Genomic DNA, 17333 nt, shown 5'->3' with positions numbered 1-17333 from the left:
CATAATCGACACCGGCTACATTCCTTATAACCAACACCATCATCGATATCGGCTACAATCACCATACCCGCCACCATCATCGACACCAGGTACATTCATCATAACCACCACCATCGTCGATATCGGCTACATTCACAGAAACCACCAGTATCAGCAATATTAGCACTCGGTTTCCAAAGATTACCGGAAATTCTGCATACGATGCAGACACGCTTATTTTGACCGATTTTGCAGAAGACGACTGTATGCGTCACGATCGGAATTTCGGTGCAGAAAACATGCCTTTGGGCATTTTGAATAGGAAAAAGAAAAATGCCTTTGAAGAATCCATTTAATGAATTTATTTAGAATATTTTCAGTAAATGGAATATAATATTAGATATACGACACTTGCCTAAAATATATTTTGAATGTGCTGCTGTTAGATCAAGACGAAGGAGGCAGAAAAGGGTAACGAGCCTTCAACACACACGGTCGCGCGCAGGCGCAAATGAACACATACAAGCACACACTTCCCTTTTAATACAAAAAACTAAATATATACATAGATTTACATAGAAAGAACTAGTCATTTTATTCTCGAAGATATGAATGGATTAAAAAAAAAGTTTATAAAGACTTGTATCAAAGATCGACAGATCTTACAATAAATGTAACTCCACATGCATGCAAGTTAGCAGTTGCCGGATCTAAACAGCACGTCTAGATTTTAGGAGGTCAGTATGAGGTGACAATGTAGATTTCGGAAACATTTATTATTACGTTGAATATACCAGATTTTCACAGGAAAAAAGGAATTTTAAAAAGGCAACAACAGAGAAGATAAATAGCTACACTATTTATCTATATTTTGCCATGTGGTTTAATGCCATTTTCAGTAAAAGATAGGCTATGCATGGGGGCCAGTATAAATGGTAGAGGAAGAAATTGAGAAAAGCCCGGGAAGAACCACCGACCTACGGGAAGCTACTGGCAAGCTTTCGCGCGTATCCACATTAACCGAGCTCGAACGTCCGACCCACGCAGCAGACGTGAGATAGCAGTGTTCTGTAACAATAAGTGTTTTAACCCACTCGGCCACCATGGGCCCCTATGATACTTACAACATTTGTTATAGTGCATTTTATACAGTGTTTAATATCAATCTCAACGCAACGAATACTAGTATAAAAACATATTATTAAAAAAGCACATCTAATATAATATAAATGAAATCCTTAGCTATAGCCACCCGGGGCCCCTATGTGTGATTTACATAGAACGCATGGATATACCCATAAACAAATTAATTGTTTAAAGCACATTCCTTTCACTAACCGGAAAACGTATACTTTCTTCTAACAGAGTTTGGATAATAAAGAAAACGTACAATTTCGACTCATGAATGAGTGTATGTATGTATGCATGTATGTATGTATGCATGTATGAAGGCTATTTCCTTGCTTGGTCTGTGTGACAATCGGTGAAATGAATAATGATGCATGAGTTTGGGTTTGTTTGTTTGAGAGAGAGAGAGAGAGAGAGAGAGAGAGAGAGAGAGAGATGGGAGGGGCTTGTACCTTCTGCCTCCACACCCCAGGACTTATTTATGATGGTTGGGTTTGTAAACTTGTATAATAGATAGCAGATAAGCATATAAGTGACCATCCCAACAATCGGCTTCCTTCGTCCGTTTGGTTTGTAATTGTGAGTAAGGTTATTACATGATGTTGCTTACTACTGTTCATGGTATCTAGGTTTAGTATTTGTTTCTAAGACCAGTTGTAAGTCTGACATGATATGAGCTAGCATACATTGTCCTAAAGGCGCCCTATATAACCCCTTACACTTACATTTGTCTTTGCATAGTTTGACTATGAGAAAGTATTTATGGAATGTCATATTCGATTTCATTTGCCATACTGGAGAAAATGTATTCATATTAAATTTTCGCAGAGATTCCTATCACTCTAAAGTAGTGATCATTTCGCACAGATCCCTATCACCCTAAAGTAGTGATCATTTCGCAGAGATCCCTATCACCCTAAAGTAGTGATCCTTTCGCAGAGATCCCTCTCACCCTAAAGTAGTGATCCTTTCGCAGAGATCCCTCTCACCCTAAAGTAGTGATCATTTCGCAGAGATCCCTCTCACCCTAAAGTAGTGATCCTTTCGCAGAGATCCCTATCACACTAAAGTAGTGATCATTTCGCAGATATCCCTATCACCCTAAAGTAGTGATCCTTTCGCAGAGATCCATATCACCCTAAAGTAGTGATCCTTTCGCAGAGATCCCTATCAAACTAAAGTAGTGATCCTTTCGCAGAGATCCCTCTCACCCTAAAATAGTGATCATTTCGCAGAGATCCCTATCACCCTAAAGTAGTGATCCTTTCGCAGAGATCCCTATCACCCTAAAGTAGTGATCATTTCGCAGAGATCCCTATCACACTAAAGTAGTGATCCTTTCGCAGATATCCCTATCACCCTAAAGTAGTGATCCTTTCGCAGAGATCACTATCACCCTAAAGTAGTAATCCTAATGTAACGTCATGTTATATTTCAAGCAACTAACCGAGTAAGTGGCCGAATTAAAAGATGGCCGAACCATACATTTTCCACTTATCTACGTACAGACCTTTCCAGCCCTCCAGTGAGCTTGCTTTGGATGTGGAGATATCACAACACATTTTGTTTCTAAATATTTCTATCCAATTCTATATACGGTTAGCATGGCCACAATAAATATGGCAAGTATTATGACATGCAAAAACATAAAACATAGACTGACAAGTATTGAGTACAATGTATGTTTATAAGTCTTTTTTGTATGTATATACGTATGTTTACATATCTTATCCATATTTACAACAGCAAATAAAGACATAGAGACAGTTACTGTTTTCGTAGCTTTTCCTGCATAGTCATAAAGTAAATAAAGCATATCACAATATTCCTTTTCCTTCACAAAGTCATAAAGTAATTTGAAACCACATCACATTATTCAAAGTAATTTGAAAGCACATCACAGTATTCAAAGTAATTTTAAAGCATATCCCAGTATTCCTTTTCCTGCATAAAGTCATAAAGTAATTTGAAAGCACATCACCGTATTCAAAGTAATTTGAAAGCAAATCACAGTATTAAAAGTAATTTGAAAGCATATCACAGTATTACAAGTAATTTTAAAGAACATCACATTATTCCTTTTCTTCTTCTATTACTCTCCTCTACAGCGTTTAAATCTAGTTCTTTTATAAATATGTCAGGAGGTAAATAGATAATTGTTCTTTGCGTTTAACTTGAATCTGTGCATACTCTTTGCAAATGAGTTCTCGCACCTCGAAAGGTAAACATCACATACTATCTTCAAAACTATCTACTTAAAATATGCATCTTTGTGGGAAGTAATCATGAGCAGCATGGTCTCCGTATTCTTTCAGGCTTGAAGGTCTAACAAGTACGAGTCTATCCAAGTCTCTTTCAGGCTTATTTGTCTATCATGTACGAGTCTATCCAAGTCTTTTTCAAGCTTATTTGTCTATCATGTACGAGTCTATCCAAGCCTTTTTCAGGCTTTTTTCTTATCATGTACGAGCCTATCCAAGTTGCTTTCAGGCTTATTTGTCTATCACGTTAGAGTCTATCCAAGTCTACTTCAGGCTTATTTGTGTATCATGTACGAGTCTATCCGAGTCTCTTTCAGGCTTATTTGTTTATCACGTACCAGTCTATCCAAGTCTCTTTTTGGCATACTTTTTTAACATGTACGAGTGTATCTAAGTCTCTTTCAGGCTTATTTGTCTATCATGTACGAGTCTATCCAAGCCTCTTTCAGGCTTATTTTTTTAACATGTACGAGTCTATCCAAGTCTCGTTCAGGCTTATTTTTTTAACATGCACGAGTCTATACAAGTCTCTTTCAGGCTTATTTGTTTATCATGTACGAGTCTATCGAAGTTTCTTTCAGGCTTATTTGTTTATCATGTACGAGTCCACCAAATCTCTTTCAGACTTATTTGTTTATCATGTACGAGTCTATCCAAGTATCTTTCAGACTTATTTGTTTATCATTTACGAGTCTATCCAAGTCTCTTTCAGGCTTATTTGTCTATCATGTACGAGTCTATCTATGTCTCTTTCAGGCTTATTTTCTTATCATGTACGAGTCTACATAAGTTGCTCTCAGGCTTATTTGTTTATCATGTACAAGTCTATCCATGTCTCTTTCAGGCTTATTTGTTTAGCATGTACGAGTCTATCCAAGTCTCTTTCAGGCATACTTGTTTAACATGTACGAGTGTATCTAAGTCTCTTTCAGGCCCTATTTGTCAATCATGTACGAGTATATCCAAGTTTCTTTCAGGTGTATTTGTCTATCATGTATGAGTCTATCCAAGTCTTTTTCAGGCTTATTTTTCTTAACATGTACCAGTCTATCCAAGTCTCTTTCAGGCTTATTTGTTTATCACGTACGAGTCTATCTAAGTCTCTTTCAGTCTTATTTGCTTAACATGTACGAGTCTATCCAAGTCTCGTTCAGGCTTATTTTTTTAACATGCACGAGTCTATCCAAGTCTTTTTCAGGCTTTTTTGTTAATTATGTACGAGTCTATCAAAATCTCTTTCAGGCTTATTTGTTTATCATGTGCGATTCTATCCAAGTCTCTTTCAGACTTATTTGTTTATCATGTACGAGTCTATCCAAGTCTCTTTCAGGCTTGCTCGTTTATCATGTGCGAGTCTATCCAAGTATCCTTCTGACCTATCTGTTTATCATGTACGAGTCTATCCAAGTCTCTTTCACGCTTATCTGTCTATCATGTACGAGTCTATATAAGTTGCTTCCAGGCTTATTTGTCTATCATGAACGCGTCTATCCAAGTCTCTTTCAGGCTTATTTGTTTATCATGTACGAATCTATCCATGTTTCTTTCAGACATACTTGTTTAACAAGTACGAGTGTATCTAAGTCATTTTCAGGCTTATTTGTTTAACATGTACGAGTCTATCCATGTCTCTTTCAGGCTTTTTTGTTTATCATGTACGAGTCTATCCAAGCCTCTTTCATGTTTACTTGTTTAACATGTACGAGTCTATCAAAGTCTCTTTCATGCTTATTAGTTTATCATGTACATGTCTATCCAAGTTTCTTTCAGGCTTATTTGCTTATCCTGTACAAGTCTATCCAACTTTCTTCTAAAAATGCTTTCATCCTAGTACTCCAGTAATTAAGGTACAAATCGCTTTACCCAAGGAGTTTCAAATATTGAGTATTAGCGGATCATGGCCTTATTATTTGTGCACATTAAAAATTAGCAATTTTATAGGATTTTAAAAAAAAAGTTCAAACGGGTAAGATAATTGTTCTCTCCATTTCGATATGTTGACTGAAAGGGATTTTTCCAAGCCGTTTGACGTGGAATTCATCATGAGTGGTGAAATTTCTGAAACAGTTCCTACTAACTTTCGACAAACTGTCTGTAAATGGATTTTCACTTTTCTGTACCAGCAGATTACATGCCATCTAGCAAACACCCATACTGGCAAGTATACTTCAAATATCCCCATGGGTTCATATTCTGCAGACAGAAAGTAAATACAGCAACAGAAAGGGGATCATGGGAATGTTCCTTATCAGCTGAATTTTAAACGTGCTCAGTCTTAAAAGTTCACATGACAACTATAACACCTTCCTTTATATCTCCCTTTATAGAACATATAAATGACCTGCTAGGTAAAGCTGTAGGATTTGGGCACACATTCAAAAGACATCTAAATTTTGACGCCAGTAGTTACATTTCATTGTTAGGAAAAATCAAGGAAAACTTGTGTTAGTAATTTATCTATGTCAAGAATGACTGTTGAAAGTTTGGATAATGACAAACCGCATGAAATACAAAAAAAGGGAAATAAACCGTTCTGCTTTCCTCTTTCCACGTGGTACATCTAACTCTCAGCATCGTGCTGATTCTGTGTCTAATTAATCTTTCTCTGTGAGTGTTTTTATTTAAAGTAATATTTATGTCTTTGAACTATTTTAGCATAGAGAACGGCACTAGTATAGTATTGTGTTGTTATCAAGATACTGTAGACTATATGAATGTCTGATGAACCAATTTTGTGAAGATCCACAGGTTTGTAGCACAGATATTGAATTTGACCAGACATCAAGTACACATTCTGTGATGACCAGACATCAAGTACACATTCTTTGAGGAACAACCCTTTTGGAACACAGGTAACGTCCTTGACCTGACTTCAAGTACCCATTCTATACTCGCTCACCTGCAAACGTGTATAGCACAAAGTTTATATTAAGGAACGATTAGCATATGCGAACAAAGGTTTGATGTACTGTTTTATTTCGTAGGGAGTTCCAGTGATAAGTATGGGTGCTAATACATCACATTAACACAGATACTTATAAATATCCCACAATGGGATGGCTGTCTACGTGTGTGTACTACCTACCTATTGTGCTACTACAACAATAACAGTCAGTTCCTTCAGTAAATTCGTAGTGGAATCGTCCGAACCAGTTGTTGTACTAAGTGTAATTGCCCTTTATATTTCTTCTTCATTTGTCACTAATTAAGACAACAATGCAACTAAAATACTGGACCAGTCATATCTGGCTAATGTTCCAGGATTAACATCTAATTATCGTCTATCTACAGACAACTATCTACTATCCAACATCTCATTATCTTGGTCATCGCCCAATGATTCACTATACAGTTCTGAATTATGTACTACCCAGCACGCAGATTGTAATGACCAGTAACCGGTGATCTACTATCTAACACCCACACTATACCATAAAGACACCCAGTAGAGTATAATCCCCGACGCACTGAGAACGTCTTTATTAAAAGCGTCCATATATTTTGACGTGCGGGTCTATATGGCCTCTAGCATGAATAAACATTATCCGTTTAAGCACTGTGGCGGGAAAGAACACCGTGTCATACGTTTAAGATAATCTGATCTAAAGTACTTATGTGAGAATTTAGCATTACGCTTTAAGTTCTTGGCAAGTCTTATTGTTCAATACAGCGAAAAATATAAAGCAAATAAGCGTGCAAACACTTTATTACCCAGCACAAAGTGATCAACTACTTAACACCCACACAACATCATGTGAACGCCGTATGGAGTATCCATCACTCACTTATCTATCACCGTGTATAAAATGATTAACTATTAAACGCCTGGTTATATACTATATAAAGTGTCGCTGTAGTGATCATTACCAAGTAGTATTCCATCCAACACCCATATTATACCATGAGTACGCCCCTGGACCCTTGGCGTGTCCCATGTCCAGTGCTCTACTATCACAACGACCGCACCTACTATCCAATACGCCCTTCGAGTACCTTATAAACAGTAAATTTGAATTTTATAGAACTACATGTATTTATTTAATAGAACATTATAAGACTTATGAGTAATATAATTAGTGTTATATTTAATTTATATACGCACAGTATGTCCAATTCGCATATCGAAGTATCGATCCCTTGTGCATATTTATGTGGAACGCAATGAACAATTTCACTGATTATATTGGGACATAAAAATGAACAAAAGAAGACAGATTCAACACGCTTGTAAACTGAAAATATTTATTTGATAATTTTTGAAATGATTATTCTGCGAACACGTTGTAAGACTCGCCATACCAAAACGTCTATTGGCATGAGACACCATCTATTTATGAGTATACGCTGATGCTGTTTCACTATGTTAGCATGTAATGTCGCAACATATATTTCTGGTGAGAACTTGAAAAGATTCATTTAAACATGCACTTCCAAAACGTTCTGGGGAAACCATATTCAGCAATTCTGTAAATATAAGCTGTGATACTTCTTACGTCCGTCAAGAGAAATGACTTTTAACTGTAGAATGTTCACAGCGTCAAAATAGAACTTCTAAGACAAGTTAAAGGATAGACAAACGTAAAGGCACCTGTTATCGTTGTCACCAAACAGGACTTTGGTCTGCGGAATATCCATTAGCATACAATTTAGGGACGATACTGATCTAGTTTGGCAATATCACAACATTAAGTGCTATAAATCAAACGCTTACAGCAGTACACAGTTTGGTGAAGTCACTGACTTTAATTGTTGCAGTTAGTGTACTAGCTGCAAACATTTCAAAATTGGTCAAACTTTAAAGTAAAGTACATGTGGATGTTATTGATGCAGAAATTACCCATTCCAATTAAATGTTATTAATGCACATTTCTGCTTAAAAGTGTTCTTTTGTATGGTTTGTATTTTCATTCAGTTTTGAAAAGCATACATTAGCCATTTTTCAATTAAATATCGTATTGTTTGGAAAACGATGTTGACGTGGGTTATAGTGTACAATATGCACCATTTAATATCCAGTTAATTTACTGATAATGAAAACATATATAACCTACAGTACTTACCTTTAAATAATACGTTTGCAGTGCATTATGCGTTACAGAGTATACAGCTAGACTTGACTTCTGAAATGCCCGACTAAGAACTACTACATCCGCTTGGTCATTTTCACTTCCTGGAAATTGTATTTTAAAAAAAGCAGATAACTTTTTTACATTTTATATATCTGGTAATTCATTCACTGCACGGGTAGAAGCTGACTGTGTCTAGTCCGATAAAATTCACTTTCCTATTTAATAACTGTTAAATATGGGGTAATTTTAACTAATATAGGCTGATGTTTTCAGCACAAAGCAGCAGTCATTTTAGTTAGCTGTGTGCCCAGATCATGTACAATTCCACAAGTACAATATTCCAAGACAGTTCAACCACAGTACAAGAAAATAACAAGGAGGATTACAACATTACTCTCCATTACGCATGTTGTAAACGTTAACAACTTACCTCACACCCGCCACTCTCTCAGAAGTAAATAATATATGCATCGTGCCCTCAAAAACCGTACAGACGTTTCGAAATCGGTGCAAACGTTGCAGACCTATGATAGAAACAGTGCAAGTCCAGTGAAACAAATCTTAGAGTCTACAAGTATATCTTCATTACTATATTTGTATCAGCGATCAGGCATTACATTGTATACATCTTTGACCTTCTCGAGTTTATAGAAGAACCAGAAGAAGAGGACCAACAGCTCAGCATGACAGTATTTGTATTAGTCCAAAATTCGTCTTTCTTGATAACATAATTGGGCGTTGATCGCTTGAATCAGGCATATATAAATAAAATGGTACAAGATGTACTTATTTTCAAATACTTTTAATATTTCATTCAGATATTTGGTGTCGAAGTCTGAATAGAACTATCTTATAATGACATACCCAAGAAACGTCTCTGTTCAATTTCCGGGTATTCTCTTGTTAGCTGTACATTGCAACGCTCTAGAAAGTTTTAATCAGTCTAGGCCAAAGGTTAATAGCACGATACTTCTCACTAACTCGATAATTGTTATGCAAATTAAATTACATTGTTAGTTAGTTAATTTATAATATATTACCGGGTTTGTCAAATTGTATCTTGTAGCTGACCTTATCCAAAAGCAAGTTCATTGTTGTCCTGACCAAAATCATTTATATTTTAAATCTGCAAACAACAAATACATTTCTTATATGTTCTTTAAGGGCATTGTGTTTATCACATTATATATTATACTTTTAGTAGCATATTTTAAGTTGTAAACATTTGGAATCCTCCAGAATTAAATTTTTCATTAAGTAACAGGTTGTTTTTTATACAGAAAATGCTAATTGTTACTTGGGTCAGGTAGAGGAATGAAACAATGATATAAGTAGTGAATGGGGTCACCCTAGCCTCAATGGGAATTAGCATTACAGAACCCCCTGTGTCACTCTAGCCTCAATGGAAATTTAACATGGGGAAAAATCATGGGTCACTCTAGCCTCAAGGGGAATTTAACATGGGAAAGTCTTGGGTCACTCTAGCCTCAAGGGAAATTTAACATGGGGAAAAGTCTTGGGTCACTCTAGCCTCAAGGGGAATTTAACATGGGAAAAAGTCTTGGGCCACTCTAGCCTCAAGGGGAATTTAACATGGGAATAGATTGTGGGTCTGTTGAGCGACAAGGGAAAATGGAACAGGGTCGGGACCCTATTTTAATGAGGCCCGACCTGATGGGTCTATGGAAATGGAACATACGAAAATTGAAACAGGGAGGGGTCTCTACTATTTTTTAAACAAAAATAAAATAAAAAAGGGGTAGGCAATTGAAAGTCTATCTCATTTCGAGAAATGTGGGTGGCTCTGAAAAGGGCCTTTGGTTTTATGTTAATATGCCCTTAACATAAAGGGCATCTGCAACATCTTCTTCTTAGGCTTCGTCTAATGGTAGGTCCATAAACTAAAACTCTTTTCAGGCATCCTTGCCTCTCCACGTAAATCCTACGTATCCATAGGCTTGTGTCGGTCCTATGGACAACTATCCACTCGGATCGGACATACATCGGTATGTCCGCCCTGAACATCATCGTTGACACAAGCGTTGAAGAGTGCACGTCGGTCCACATGTTGAGGCGCCGAGAACAGGTGAATCAACGCAGTGAACTGCCCTTATTTATAGGAAGAGGAAGGATTGAAACGGATTGAGTTCGTTGACCAATCCAAACACGCGTTACAAATTCAGTCAGCCCACGTCCAATCCGAAGAGAGCAGTCTGTGACGTCACGTAGTCTATATAGATTCGCTAGCACCTGTGTGCAGTCAATCTATGCGACAGTTTTTTCAACATGACGGAAACTCAGGAAACGATAAATTGGGGTGCACAGACGGTGGAGACTACCCAAGGGAACCCGGACTTACTTTCAGAAGAGGTGAATTGGGATTTTATGGATTTTCTTACCTCGCAAGAATTTGTTCCGGAACCTTAGTCACCTACTTCATTACCGCACGTGGAGAATTTTAGACAGAGACAGAAAGAAGAATTGGAGAAATTTATACAACAGCAAAAGGAAGCGGAACAAGCTTTTCTGCTACAGCAAGAAGAAGAGGTAAGAAAAAAACAACAAGAAGAAGAAATAGCAGCAAAGAAACAAGGGTGTGAAAATCAAACGGTCACGGTACTGTTAGACATTTTAGCGGAGTTAAGAAGTCTAAAACAAATGTATCAGACTTCTTTATCACGACCGAAGAGAATACGACCTTCCCGAGCTAAACACTCCAACCCTGTGACTAAGCCTACCGTGCCACCCTTAGTGATTTCAACCAAATCATCATCATCAACAGTACGCAGTCCAGAAGTAGGCCTTAGCCGTGGCAAAGGCTTAAGGCAGTTAAAGATGATTGCTTAAACTCACCCTACACCAAAAAAAGTCCCTTTTCAGGGCCAGCCACATTTCTCGAGAAGAGATAGACTTTCAATTCCCAATAACTCAAAAAAATCAACCATTTTACCCCTATAGTACGTGTCTGTGTATGAGTGTGTGAGTGTACGTTCTTATTTTAAAATTAAAACCCAAAGACACTTACCTTTATATCTAATTTATTCTTTTACAAATATTTACAATCCAATTCACAATTCACAACAAATCACTTAAAAAGTTCATAGACGTCTTCTGTCTCATTGTTCACTTTGTTTTTTTTTAAATTTCTTCACAGTCACAGTCTATTCCTCTTCTTCCTCCTCACTTTCTTCCCTTCTTTTCTTCTCCTGTTTCTTTTTCTTCACCTGTATACTTTCTTTCTCTTCTTCTTCCTCTCCATAATCCGTTTCTTCTGTCTCCTCTTGTTTCTTAGGGCAATCTGGAGACCAATGTCCTTTTTCTTGACAATGATAACAGGTATCTTGACTTTTGTCTCTTTTAGCCCCTGTTTTGCTTTTTTGATGGTCTGGACACTCTGAAGACCAATGCCCTTTCTTCTGACAGATATAGCAAGTATCTTGACCTTTATCTCGAAAGGAAGGATAGTAGTCCGACGGCTGGTCTGAAGAAAATTTTCTAATGACCCCTCGCAACGCTCTGATCAAACGTTCGATCTGGGTAGTCTCTTCCATCGTTGTGCTCGGTTTGAGAGCGAAATGAATAGTGAAAGGACAAGACACATACCCTTTATATACGCTGGTCTGCCATGACTATAAATTAGTCCATGGTGTTTAAACTGTAGTCATTTGACGTTTTGCTATCAAGATGAAACGATCCAATTCATTCAAGAAGAAAGAAGAAGAAAGTAAGAGGCAGAAACGTGATCTATCGCCTCGTACCAGAGCTTAAGTCTTGGCACAAATTCATGCCAGTGATTTGGAAGAGGACATGAGTGAACCAGAATCCGAACCCTCTAAACAAAGTTCACCACCCTTAGTCAATCCTGAAAAGTACTATTCCATTCAAGAGACGGAAAAGCGACCCTCTAGAAAATTTAGAACCACGGCTTACAAATACACGGTGAAGTTTAAAGATTTCAAGTCCGAAGTACCGTTGGAGAAAGCAGAATGGTTCATCACCGGGGTGTGGGTTTCTTTACTTACCACACTCAAGCGACAATGTCAACCCAAAGAAGACGATCGCTTGAGACTTTCCATACAACACGACGGTTTGAAATCCCCTGTTTGGATCGAGTTTAGCAGCCGTGCAGAATCGACCGCTTCCAAAGTCATGGCAAGATTCAACACGTACAAGAATCCAATGACCAGTTTGACATCACCGATGGAAAAGCCACACTGGACATGACCCACGTCTCTCCTCCTCAAGGGACTGGACGCAAAAAGATGTTATTGGTGGACGAGCTTTGCAGCACCAAAACAAGTCTCGTCCGAATTAACAACCATCAAGACCAGATGTGTTTAGCCAGGGCTATCGTGGTGGGATGAACCTATGTCAACAAGAACGACACGGCAGAATGGAAAAGAGCCTGGAAAACTATTCGACAATCGGACCGAGCCAAACAACGAAGTGAAGCAGAACTCCTGTTACAACAAGCCGGCCTGTCCAAAGACACACCCTGTGGCATTCCTGAAATGCAAACATTGTAAAATGTCCTAGCTCCACGCTACACCTTGAAAGTGTACCCTCAAGAAGTGCGTGGACCTCTGTTGTTTCGAGGGAAAGACTTTAATGATGGAAAATACATTCACCTTTATCGTCACGATTAACATCTCGATGTCATTACCAGTATCACCGCATTCCTGGGATATGTTAATTATTGTGAGAAATGTGACTATGGCTATAACAATCGAGAGCAACTCAAACATTGTGGATCGAAATGCTCAGCATGTTTGGCCTCTCCACCCTGTCTGAATGAAGGACAAGAACGAGTGCATTGTCCAGCTTGTCTGCGCACGTTTGTCAGCCCTGCCTGTTACCAACAACATCTGAAGACGCAAGGTTCACAGCAGAAATGTGCTTGTCAACTCCTGAGATTGTGCCCCGCGTGTGGCCAAGGCCTACGTACCAATAATGCCAAGGCACACGTATGTCGAGGAAAGAAAAAATGTCACATTTGTCACCGAATCGTGGACTTGGAACATCAATGCTACGTGCAAAAATACCAATTCCAACCAGAGAAAGAGGATGGTCACAAGAAGAAAGGCAATTTCATCTTTTTCGATTTCGAATGCATGCAAGAGACCGGTATTCACATTCCTAATTTCTGCGTGGCTCATCGAGCGTGCGAAAAGTGCATTCAAGAACCTATCTTCAGTCATTGCCCTCACTGCAGTAAGATTCCAGGAGGGCGTGAAAAAATCTTTCGGGGACCGAACACGCTAGGCCATTTCGCCCGATGGGTCTTAGACCCCATCGACAAGACGTGGAGCCAAGAGGACATCGAACGTTACGGAGATTGTCATCGTCATGCCACGGTGATGGCTCACAATTTCTCCGGATACGATGGACAGTTTCTTTTGAGATACTATACGGAACAAGGCACCGAGCGTCCTAAAGTCACTTTGAACGGAGCCAAAATCATTTTCATGCAAGTGGGACAAGTACTGTTTAAAGATTTGCGAGTTACTTGGCCATGCCTTTGAGTCGAATGCCTAAAACGTCTGGAATGACAGAAATGGCTAAAGGGTACTTTCCACACTTTTTCAATAAGGAAGCCAATCAACATGCCGTTCTACCCCATTTACCTGAGGCTCACTATTACGACCCCGACAACATGCATACCGAACAACGAGACGCTTTCTACATTTGGTACCAGGCTCACGCCTCCGACCCTTTCGACTTTCAGGAAGAAATGTTAAGGTATTGTCGTTCCGACGTGGACATTTTACGGCGTTGCTGTGGAAAATTTCGAGAACTGTTCATGGAACACGGAGGGGTCGATCCTTTAAAAGAAGCTTGCACCATTGCCAAAGCGTGTTCCTTAGTGTACAGACCACGATTCATGCCTGAAAACACCGTTGCTGTCATCAGTCCTCAAACGACTATCTATGTCAAACGTCAATACTCAATCAAAGCCCTACGTTGGTTACATTACTTGTGCGACAAGGAAGACAAGTGGATTCAGCATGCCCACAACGGAGGGGGCGAAAAGACCATCGGAACGCATTCGGTCGATGGCTGAGACTTAGAAAACCCCAAGATCGTGTACGAGTTTAACGACTGCTTATTTCACGAATGTCCCGTCTGTTACCCTCAACGTGGCACTAAAAATCAGTTTTTACAACGAACCATGGAAGACTTGTACCAGGACACTTGTCAGCGACGCCTAAAATTAGAACAGCAAGGATACCAAGTGGTGGAAATGTGGGAACACGAATACGATCACCGTTTGAAAACCGATCCCGCGTTTAAACGTCTCGTGGAAAGTTACCAGTTCATGGACCCCCTGAACCCGAGGGATAGTTTGTACGGAGGAAGAACCAATGCCACCTGTTTGCTGTACCAAGCTGACGAAGAGAAAGGAGAAGAAATCAAATACTTGGACGTGTGTTCGCTGTATCCCTACGTGTGCAAATATTGTCGCTTTCCTGCAGGGCACCCACAATTGCTGACGGAACACATCGACCTGAAAAACATTCGACAATACGAAGGCTTGATCAAGTGCAAGGTTTTGCCTCCCACGAACCTATACCATCCCGTCTTACCTCACCATTGCCAAGCCAAACTGATGTTTCCTTTGTGCCATACTTGTGCCGAAACGTGCAACCAAGATCAACCTTGTCATCACACCCTGGAAGAACGGGCCTTGACGGGTACCTGGGTCAGCGTAGAATTGTTCAAAGCTCTGGACATGGGATACAAACTGTTAGAAGTGTACGAAATTTGCCACTTTCCCAAGACACAACAATACCACAAGGGTGACCCCACTCAGAAAGGCATTTTCGCCGACTACGTGGATGCCTTTTTGAAACTGAAGCAAGAAGCCAGTGGCTATCCGTCCTGGTGTCACAGTCCCGAAGACCAAAAGACATTCAAAGAGAAATACTGGGCACAAGAAGGCATTACTTTAGATCACATCGAGAAAAACGAAGGCAGGCGATCGTTTGCGAAGTGATGTTAAATTGCTTGTGGAGAAAAATGGCACAACGACCGTGTTTACCCAAGATGGAATATTTGACAGAACCTTCCCGCTACTTCCAGATGATTCACGACAAAACCTAATTCATGAAACACGTGGACGTCGTTCGCGAGAATTTGATCTTGGTCAATTACGAAGAAGATCTGGACTTTGTAGAAGACGACCCTTTTGGAAATGTCATCATTGCGGCTTACGTGACAGCTCATGCTCGCTTAAAATTGTACGAAGCTTTAGAACTGTTAGGGGAACGTGTCCTCTACTTTGACACGGACAGTTGTATTTACATCCATCACCCGAGTCAACATCACCCTGACATCGAAGGAGACCGTTTAGGAGCCTGGACAGACGAGCATCCCGACGACAAGATTCTAAGTTTCGTCAGTGGCGGTCCAAAAAATTACGGCTACGAATACCGGACAAACAAGGAGAAGTGCACACTAAGTGTAAAGTGATAGGATTGACTCTGAATTATCGTACCAGTCGTGTGGTCAACTTTGGGGTATTGAAAGAAACCTTGCAGTCTGGAGAGGATGGAAACTTTAAAGTGACCACTCGCCAACCCAACAAGGTTGTACGTTTACCCACTCACCACATCGTCAGTCGACCCTTGGAAAAAGTCTATCAAATCGTGTACCAGAAGCGAGTGCGACTTCCCAACCTCTTTACTTTGCCGTATGGACATGTCGGTATAAAACATTGGTTGTAAGAGGATAGCCACCCACCAGAAGGATGACTTCGCCACAGCAAGAATCGAATGAGAAACCCGATGAGAACTCCAAGTTCAAACCCTACCATTTTCCGGTTTTCTTGCCTGACTATTGTGATTGTGTCTGTCGATTGGACACGTTTCAAAAATGGCCTACGGATAGGAAAGGATTACCTACTTCGCATGTTTTAGCTAGAACAGGATTTGTCTACTTGGGACCTGAGTCAGGATTGGGATACGAAGTATAGTGTTTCGCTTGTGGACTGAAGTTACGAATGAATCTATGTATCTATAAAGATTCAGCTATTCTGGAATATACTCGATGGTCTCCGCACTGCCTTACCTTTCTATGGCCTTTCCACCCATTACATTACGGTACAGTTATGACGGCACCTTAGAGACGGTACCTTCCAAAACTAAACATAAAAAGGAACGATGTACAAGCTTGAGACTGCATTGCGACTAGTATAAAAAGGGGCTATGATCAAGATCGATAGTACATTGTGACTACCAAGACCAAACGAACAAGATGAATACTTTCAGAGAAACACAAAACAAGTTCAGACAGGCACAATTCAAATTTGGGGCTTTTGAAGTGGAATGCGATTGTGAGCCTTGCGATGGGAACGATGCTGTGCTTGTGACGTTAGAGATGCCGTAAAGCATCATGGGAACTTTGTTCTCAAACCCCCTATCATGGAAAGTGATGCTGTGTGTATCAAACCTGAGGGATGCGAAAGCGATGCCGCTCGTTCTCTTGGACACTTTACTGGGTTTCGTTTTAAAGGTGAATGTCCACCTTCACGTCTATCTCCCTACGGATGTCATCCAGCCCTGAGCAAACTCCTGTCCATATCACCCAACCCTCATCGAAACGAACCTGTGAAAGACGAATATTCGTTCCCTGTGCGTTTGTCGGAATACGGCGACTTTGAAAATCGTGTTCAATCGTTCAAAGGAAAATGGCCTAAGTATTTGGGAGGACCGACCCCCGAAGAATTAGCCAGAGCCGGATTTTTCTACTTGGGCGAAGGGGATAAAGTCAAGTGCTTCAGTTGCGGTGTGTCACTTCACCACTGGGAACCACAAGATTCGGCCTACCTAGAACATGATCGATGGTCACCGAATTGTCATTACTTACCCTTAATGGGACCGAGACATTGAAGTAACTT

At 39.7% G+C, this 17333-nt stretch overlaps 1 long non-coding RNA gene across 1 annotated transcript in view; it reads right to left on the bottom strand.

Moving 5' to 3' along the window:
* Nucleotides 1–7770: 7770 nt before the first annotated feature.
* Nucleotides 7771–17333, bottom strand: part of LOC149782362 (uncharacterized) — a 50618-nt gene continuing 41055 nt past the window's right edge. The window contains exon 4 of the long non-coding RNA XR_016414583.1: nucleotides 7771–8961. This is a non-coding gene — a long non-coding RNA (uncharacterized LOC149782362). The remainder of the gene's footprint in view (nucleotides 8962–17333) is intronic.

The sequence above is a fragment of the Sinohyriopsis cumingii genome, chromosome 15, assembly GCF_028554795.1.
Source record: "Sinohyriopsis cumingii isolate HCF-2022 chromosome 15, ASM2855479v2, whole genome shotgun sequence".
Classification (NCBI taxonomy): domain Eukaryota; kingdom Metazoa; phylum Mollusca; class Bivalvia; order Unionida; family Unionidae; genus Sinohyriopsis; species Sinohyriopsis cumingii.
This window is presented reverse-complemented; position numbering and strand designations above follow the sequence as displayed.